Consider the following 9,648-nt stretch of genomic DNA (forward strand, 5'->3'; position numbering starts at 1 on the left):
AGTGAATATATTCACAAAAAAGATGGTAAAAAAAACATGAAGAAATGGTGAACATCCCTGGCCATAAAGGAAATGCAAATTAAAACCACCTTAAGAGTACACCTCACTCCTGTTAGAATGGCTACCATCAAGAACACAAGCAACAACAGATGTTGGAGGGCATGTAGGGATAAAAAGAATCCTCATATACTGTTGGTAGGAATTTAAATTAATATAGCCAGTATGGAAAATAGTATGGAGGCTCCTCAAAATACTAAAAAAGAGATCATATTGCCATATGATCCAACAATAATACTCCTAGAGATATACCCAAAAGGATGTAAGTCAGTTTACAATCAAGGCACCTGCACAACCCATGTTTATTATAGCATTATTCAGAATAGCCAGGTTATGGGAATAGCCAAAATACCCCTCTACTGGTGACTGGATTAAGAAAATATGGTATTTATATACAATGGGATTTTATTCAGCCACAAAGAATGAAATCTTGTCATTTTCAAGTAAATGGAAGGACCTGGAGAACATCATCTTAAGTGAAGTTAGCCAGGCTCAGATGGCCAAAAGTAGCATGTTCTTTCTCATATGTGGAATATAAACCTAATACAAATGCAGCAATATTATGAAAAGCAGGTCACACTAAGTGTAAGTAAAAGAAGGAAGCTAGAAGGTGAATATTTTTTATGTATTTCCTGCATAAGAATAAATATAGAATTTTAAAATCTGTTGAAATGAATATAAGAAGGAGAGTAAGGTAGAAAGGAGAAAAATAGAGGTGATGAATCAATTTAAGCTATAATGCATATATACATGGAAATGTCATAAAGAAACTTTTTGTACAGCTATCTTAAACAAACAAAAATGTCTTTTTTATGAAAACAGAGAACAGGAAGGCAAAAAGATCCTTCCTGGAATGGTAATTAACAGTGGGATGAGGAAGGATATATGGGATGAGTGTAGGAGGGTGAATATGGTATAAATTTTATATATACATGTATGTAAATAGAAAAATGAGACCTGTTGAAACTATTCCAGGAATGGGGGTGATGCAGGGGGTGAATTCAACTGTGATATACTGTAAGAACTTTTGTAAATGTCACAGCGTACCCCCAGTACAACAATAATAGACATTAATTTAAAAAAATTTATAATATACTAAAATTTCACAAGAAAAGGATATGGTTGAAATACAAGCCGTATGGTAAAAGGCAAAAACTAAGTGGAAAATGTGAAATATCAGGTACTCATGAGCTTCTTTCTAATCACACATGAAGATGACTAGCACATACTAAAATGTTAGTAAAATCTGAGAACCCATAGGAAAATCTCCTTTCCTAAGAAGAAGAGGATATGCTTCAGTCATCAGGATGGGCTGCACTAGTACATGAAAATTTCACACAAGTGCTGGTAGAACTGTACACTTTAATTAATCAATGCCACAACATGTACAAAGTCCCCCAGAAAATATAGACACTGAAAACTCATGGAGTCTGTTGTAACGTTCATATGAAATGAAAAAAGTTAAACCTATTAAAATTTCAGAGAAAGAAAAAATATTTTCCAGAGATGGTGCAAAATCAAACTGACTTAAGCTGGCTTTAAGCCTGGTATACAAAAAGATTATCAAGAAAACTTAGATTATGGAGGCAGTACTAGATAATCATTTTTGAAAAGTGAGAAAAAAGAACCATAATTCTGTGTGGTAGGATGGTTCCAGAATGGGATATAAAACATGTTTATAGAAACAGATTGAAATTTATTTAAAAAACAGAAAAATATGCACACAGGTATTATAGTAATTATGCAAATGGTAAGAAATGACTAATTTCCAGGAAGACTTAATGGAAAGAAAAGTAATTATCAGTGACTGGGGAAAAGGGTCCTTATGACTTGATCCTGGAAAGAAGGAACAAATATTAGAAGTCATAAATAAAATCATACTGGTATATGTCTGAATAATTTTGAAAGAAAAATGCCCATATGTATACATATTATATTCCATTATCTTAACAAAAATATATTATACAAATATGGTAAGTTATTTACTTAGTTTGAGCAGATTGCTAAACAATGTATCCACAATGTTATCAGTAGAACACAGAATTTTGTGGATGTTTCTGTTCTCTTAATGACAAAATATCTAGGTACTCACAGATAATTTACCAGCAATTACTAATTCATCTAAGTAGAAATATATACAAAAGGAGTTATAAATTTAAGAGGAAATGCCTCAAAATACATTCCACAATTTAAGAAAACATATTTATATTAAGAAGAGAAAAAAATAAAACTTTTGAAGTGGCAAAAGTAATATTATATATGTGAGACAAAAATCCAAAAATTTAACACTGAATTTGTAGGAACAAAAGGAAAAAATTCACCCACATAAATTAATCAGTACAAAAACATACAAAAAAAGAATCAAAGGATTCCACATCCTATATAGATTCTACTGTAACATTCAGAAGAAGGGAAAATAATTAAAGAAGTACCCATCCAGAAAAGGAAAAAATTTTCGTGAGAGAGTACAAATTCAGCCTTAATTAATTCCTCTTAGTCCTGTATACCCAAAACCCTCAGGAAAACTTTGAATATCAAAGCATGCTCAAACCTCAAGATCAGAAGTCCAGAAAACAAAATCAAATTTCTATATGTATATATGTGTACATTCATATATATGTTAATAGAGGTAGGTAAAAATTCAAAAGAAAATCATGGGAAAAAATAGATAAATCTGTATAAAATACATTGATATGAGAACAAGAAGAAATTACTAATTTCAGCCAGGTACCAGTAGCTCACACTGGTAATCCCAGCTACCTGGGAGGCTGAGACAGGGAGGATCACAGTTCAAAGTCAGCTGAGGCAAATAGATCTGAAACTCTATTTCCAAAATAACCAGAGCAAAATAGACTAGAGATATATCTCAAGCAGTAGACTACCTGATTTGCCAGTGTGAAGCCCTGAGTTCAAAAATCCATTTCCACCAAAACAAAAAACAAAAAAAACCCCCAAAACTTAAAGAAGACACAACAATGGAAGGAAAAGCACATGTCAGAGACTGAGAAAACAGAACAATGATGACTACATTCTAAATTAGAAGGAACAACATCTCAAATGCATAATGAAAATACTCACTATCACATATCTTAATAATTATTAAAAGATGACTGATAGCTGGGTATATACAATATGCTCAAATTTTAACAAGAAAAGGAATCATTAAAATCTAGCATAATCAAAACCAAAAACTGAATGGAGAAGTTGAATTATCAGGATGTCATAACCTGAATTCTAATCACAGTTCACATGAAGGTGGCTAGGATGCATTAGAATTAAAGGAACTCAAAGACCTCACAAGAAAATTTCCTAAGATATTGCAGACAGGATCCAAGCATCAGGGTGGGACTTGCCTAGGACAATAATTTTTCACCCACATGCTATTTGAAGTGTACAAACATAATCAAAGAAAAAATGCCTTTGGAAATTAAGTGATAGATTATCCTGTGAAGAAAGTGGTCAAAAAATCAGTAATTGGGTGAAGTAAGAACAAATTGAAAGATGTGCATGAGAGTGCTGAAATAATACCAACTACGCTTCTGATGCCAAAAACACGGAAAGAAATGCCAGGAAGTACATATTTGGAATTACCTTCCACATGCGAATAGAGAAAAGAAAGATTATATCTAAATATACTTGTAATCAACTATAACTTTTAGTAATCCAAGATTGACTCCAAATGTCATAGAAATCTAGACAGTGAACAAAAAAATATACTACACGGATATGGTAAAGTATTATAGTGGTTTCAGTTGATTGTCTAACAATGTGTACAGGACAATATACAATTGAGGGAGTTTCTGCCTCACAATAACAAAGTTAATTAAAGTACCTATAGGTCAACTATGCAAGGCATTCTTTCTCAAAGTACATTCCATTATTTAAAATATATATTGAGATTAAACAGATAAAAAATAAAATTTTTGAAGTAATAAAAGTAGCATTAGTTATTTATATGATGTCATATTGAAGAATATCAACTGCATTTTAGGGAAAGTGGAGAAAATTCAGTTATGTAAATTAATTCTGCATCATACACAAAACACGATGAAATAAAGCCCAACTATACAGACTCTATTATAATGTTCATAAGAAAAAAATGTAAAACCAATATCAGTCCAGAAAAGGAAAATTATTTTCCATGAGACATGGCAAGATGAAAATGAACTAAGTTTCCTAACAAAGTCTATCTGAAAACCATAGTAAAATCAGTAATATAGACGAAGCAGTGAGCATGAGTGTGTTAAAAATACAGCCATCATAAATTCCATTGCAAAATACATGAAAACTGCCTCAGGCATATCTGAACATTAACCTCCTCATACTAGAATAATCATGAAGAAAGATTCAAGAGTTAAGGGTCAACTAAAATTGCCGTTGAAACCTAGAAAATAGAGGAAAAAAATACTAAGTTGAAAAGGGAAATTGTTAGTGTGTTAGCTGCTAACCACTATTTACATGAAGGTTACCAGGAGAAGATAGAATTTTAGGTAAGTTTCTGTCATCACATGACAAAGAAAACCAGGTGGCTACAGTTAACCTGTGTCAGGAAATGCCAGCTTATCTAAATAAATATGTATACAATGTGAGAGATAAATTCAAAAGGAAAGTCCTTCTCAAAATATTTACGAAAAAATATATAGATATAATATACTCAAATTTTCACAAAGAAAAGATCAGCTAATATCCAATCAGCTTTTCCCCAAGTAAAAACTAAGTGGAAAAGGTAAGTTGTAAAGTTGTCATAACCTGGCTTCTAATCAAAGTACACAATGAAGATAACCAGGATAAATTAAAATTTGAGGAACTCAGAAAACTCAAAAGTAACCTCCTAAGATGTTGAGGATATGTTCCAACCATCATGATGAGCCTGGCCTAGGACATTAAAACTTCACCCAAGTGCTGATAGTAATGAGAGACAAAATCAAAGCAAAAATATATTTGGGATATTAAGTTAAAAACTATCCTATGATGAAAGAGATTAAACAAATCATTAATATGGAAAGAGCAATAATACATTGAGAAGTCTAGGTGAGTATTGAAATAATAATCATTAAAGTTAATTCAAAAAGCACAGAAAAAATACAGATGAGAAATATTTAAAAATTCACCCCACATGCCAAAATAATCTGAAGGAAATATTATATCTGACTCTAGATGTATGTACCTAGAATTTGAAGTATGTGAACAAACTCAAAACACATTAGAAATCTAGAAATTGTAGAAAAATACATTAGGTGGAAACAGTAAATCAGGGTGATTTCTCTTTACTTCTCAACAACGTGTTATGTGGAGGTTAACAAGGCAAAATAGAATTTTGAGAAAGTTTCTGACATCATAGTGACAACAAAAATCAAGGTGAGCACGCACCACACACAGAATAATCATAAGAGAATGCTTATATCTAATTTCTAAGTGTATGCTCCTGGAACTTTCAAGAGTCTGGGACCAACTTCAATGTAGTAGAAATCTAAAAAGTGTAACAAAAAATATGTTATATAAAAACAAAAACCTGTATAGTTTTAGATAACTGTTAAACACTATGAATATGAAGGTTTACAGGGCAATATTGAGTTTTAACTAAGTATCTGATATCACAATGACTAATAAAATCAAGATAGATACAGTTTTCCTCACCAAAAATCACCAACATGAGTAAATATTTTCACAATTGTAGATAAAAATTTAAAAGTGAACTCTTTCAAAATGCATTCCACCGTTTAGGAATAGTATATTGAGATTAATCAGAGAAAAATCAAAATTTAGAGCTGGAAAGAAAATAAAATTAAGCTTGTATGTGTAATAAAATTGAAATATTTAGAGGAAAAATTTTAAAAGTTCAATTACATAAATTTATACATCCTGCAAAATATGCAGAAAACTGCATAAAATAAAGATGCCCTAACCTACATATTAACTATTTCATATTTCATAAGAAATAAACTACATTTTTACCATCATTTCTTGATTGCTGTAAGAAAGTCCATGTGATCTAGCACGTAATTGATCCTAAGAATAGACACATGAATTAAGCAATATTATTATCTTTACTTTAATAAAAGAGGAGTATAAGTCATGTAAAGGGTAAATGGTTTTTCAGAGTTAGATAGCATGTAAGAGCTCCCTTCACACAAGAAAAGTTCCTTTAAATTCACCTAAGTGTAAGAGGAGAAGCCAATGCCTCCTGTTAGAGTAAAATAAATAAACTGCAACTAGACTTATTCAATGTCTTAAAATGCTTCTTAGTAAGAATATTCTGTTTTAAAAATTATTTTTGTTTTAGTTTGACCCTCCTGACATTTTTGTAGGTTTGCTTTGGTTTTATAAAGCATTTCAGAAAACCTTATCTCAAGGAGATATATAATTTAGCTTTGAAAATTCTTGAGGTGCAACATTTTAAAGATCTGGGTAAATCCATTTATTATAGTTACTATAGTTATATAATAAGTATAGTTATTATAGTTATATAAACATTTTTACAAATATTATCATGAAATTTAGGTGGTTTCATATACTAAGTATATGAATTCTAAAGTTCCTCATCAATATTTTGATGTCTTTAATGTTTTTAGCATGAAAGTTCTCATTTCATATCATTATAGACACATTTGGATTGGACAAAGCAGTAGCTGACATTTTAAAGGTATAGTGCCATTAAGTTCTAGGCATGTTGCCAAATTCATTAGTTTAATGTATCTTTCTCTATATATTTAAAGTACTTCTACAGGCATAGGAACAAATACAGCAAATATAGAAAATGTGTAAGATCATTCAGTATATAAATGAGACTTTACATGTAGTGATGGTATAATGCTATAAAATTTATATGCCATATCTAACAAATTTTGATAATTTCAGTTTGCATACATTGATACATGAAAACATTTTTCTTTGATTTAATTTGTAGGTTTCTATTAGCTCCTGTGTGAAAATTTAGCATCTTAGGCCAGGACCATCCTGATACTTCGAATATGTCCTCAACTTCTTATGTCTTTTCCTTGTTGGTTCTGTGAATTTCTGAATTCTAATATGTCTTATTCACAGTTTTCCTGATAGCATTCTCACATATAGGGCTGAAAGCCAAAATAGTTCTCTTAGATTCTGCACTGAAGGAAAATGCTTCTGTCTTTTTAAAAATTGTACTGGTTTTTTTTTTCCATTATTATGAAAGGTACAACAGAATCTGTGTACTTGGCATCTTTATTTGGTGATTTTTTAAAATTTGTTGCAATATATTGATTAATTTTTGTGACTAAATCGTTTTCCCTTTAAAGCCTTGTATGCACATATGAATAATAAAAGAAAAATGAAAAAAAATGCAATGAACAAGATTTTGATTTGATCAAACATATATACTTAATGGTATCAATTTGTGACTTCAAAAGCTAATTTTCTTCTGTCTTTAATCCTATTATACTTTCCCTAATTAGTGGAATATATTTTGAGTTTTCTTTTAAATTTATGTTTCTCATTGTGTAGATACTTATTTCCATACATTAGCACCACCTGAAGGGTTTTTTTGTCATTGTGACACCAGAAACTTCTAATTTTATTTTGTCCTGGTAAGTAAGCTTCATGCAGTGCTTAGCAACCATCTAAAACCACTTTAATAATTCATTATTTCCACATAATATATTTTTGTTACACTTTCTAGATTTCTATAGAATTTTGAGTCAATCCTGTGCTATGAGAATTTTGAGTTACATATATATAGATTCAGAAATAATCTTTCCTTCATGATTATTCTGTGAAGAGTAATTTTAATATGTGTCTTCTTGTATTTTTTTTCATGAGTTTAGAGTCATTTTTGTAATGATTATCATTTAAGGAATTTCAATATATATTGCTGCACCAAATTACTGATTTTTCTCCTGTTTCACACAGATTAATTTGTAACTAAATAGCTGAAAACATTTCCTTAATTTTGTTGTATATTTCTATCAGCCCTTGGTGAAAATGTAGTGTTCTTGCCTAGGCCCATCTTGATACTTTGATATTGTTCTCTACTGCTTGGGAGTTTTCCTTGTGAGTTCTCTGGGTTCTGAAATCTAATATGCCCTGGTCAACTTCATGTGAGCAGAAGCCAGGTTACGACATCCTGATCATTCAACTTCTCCATTCAGTTTTTTCATTTGAATATACAGATTGGATTTTAACCAGATCATTTTCTTATGAAAATCTAAGTATTTTATATCTAGATATTGGCATCTCTTTTTACTAATTATTCGAGCATATGACAGTGAATTTTTTATGCTTTCTGAGAAGTTTAACATCTCTTGTAGAATGTAGTGGTTATGGTTGCTTTCCCCACTTGCTCATAAATACTTTTTCTTCCATTTAGTCTGTGAATTTAGTCATTGCTTACCATTTCCATACTAAAGAATTTTGTACTGCAGTATTTGAGAGAATATATTGTTTCCATTTTTAAAATACATTTTTATCTCTATAGACAAATTTTATATCCTTGCCAAGACCCATTCTGCTCAATGCAATTGTGAGCCCCCTTTTTTGAACTTTTCATTCTGAGATCTGAAGCTACCTCCATTTTCTAAGCTTTCCTGGTATCTTCTGTGTATTCAGTGATGTTCTATTTGATTTTTCACAATTTCAGGTACATTAATTTTTTCTTTTCTGAATTGGTGTTGACTTTAATTCTTTCCTTTCTTATGAAAGTAAGAACAGAGCTTACATAGGTTGCAGTGTTTTTATTTTTCAGGAATTTTTGTGCATTGCCACACTGCTTAATTTGTATGCAGATTTTTTCCTCCCCTCCCCCCAAATTACAATGGGCAATTTAAAATTTTTATCTTACATATATACTTTAATTTTACTTTTTTGTCACTTTAAAATATTCTTCTCTGTTTAATGTTAGTATATACTTTTCAAATAATTGAATGTCTTTCAATAAGACATTTTAAATTTACATAATTTTCTGTGTTAATCTTTAAGTAGAATGATTGGCAATATCTGACACAGGTAACCTTTGGGATTTTTTAAAATTTTCTTTTTCACTGTGATGTCCTGAAAATTCTGTGCTAGTTCAGTAATATTCATGTACTTGTTTAGCAACAAGTTGAAAGCCTACTTTATTTTACTTTTCCTATGTAATACAATTTTTTACACATTCCCAATTTGTAAAGCAGTTTTAGTTGGTCTTATATTCACGAAGAGTTTTGTATTTGGATAGTAATTTTTAATTATGTGTCTTCTGTTATTTTTCCATGTTATTGGAGTTTATTTTGTAATCGTTATTATTTCAGCACTCTCATACATATTTCTCCATATATATTATTGCTCCATCCAAATGACTGATTTTTCTTCCAGGATAATTTAAAACTTCATGATCTAAAGAAATTTTATTTGATTTTGTCTATACATTTCTATCAGCCTTTAGAATGAATAATTAATTTCCTAGACCAGGCCTATCCTGATGATGGAAATGTGTCTTCATCTTCTTGAGAGAGTTCCTTATAAGTTCTCTAATATCCTCAAATTCTAAAATGTTTTGGTCAACTTCAAGTGCAGCATGATGACAATCTAGTAATTCAACTTGTCAACTCAGATTTTGACTCTGAAAATGTGAGTGGAATT

The sequence above is a fragment of the Castor canadensis genome, chromosome X, assembly GCF_047511655.1.
Source record: "Castor canadensis chromosome X, mCasCan1.hap1v2, whole genome shotgun sequence".
Classification (NCBI taxonomy): Eukaryota; Metazoa; Chordata; class Mammalia; order Rodentia; family Castoridae; genus Castor; species Castor canadensis.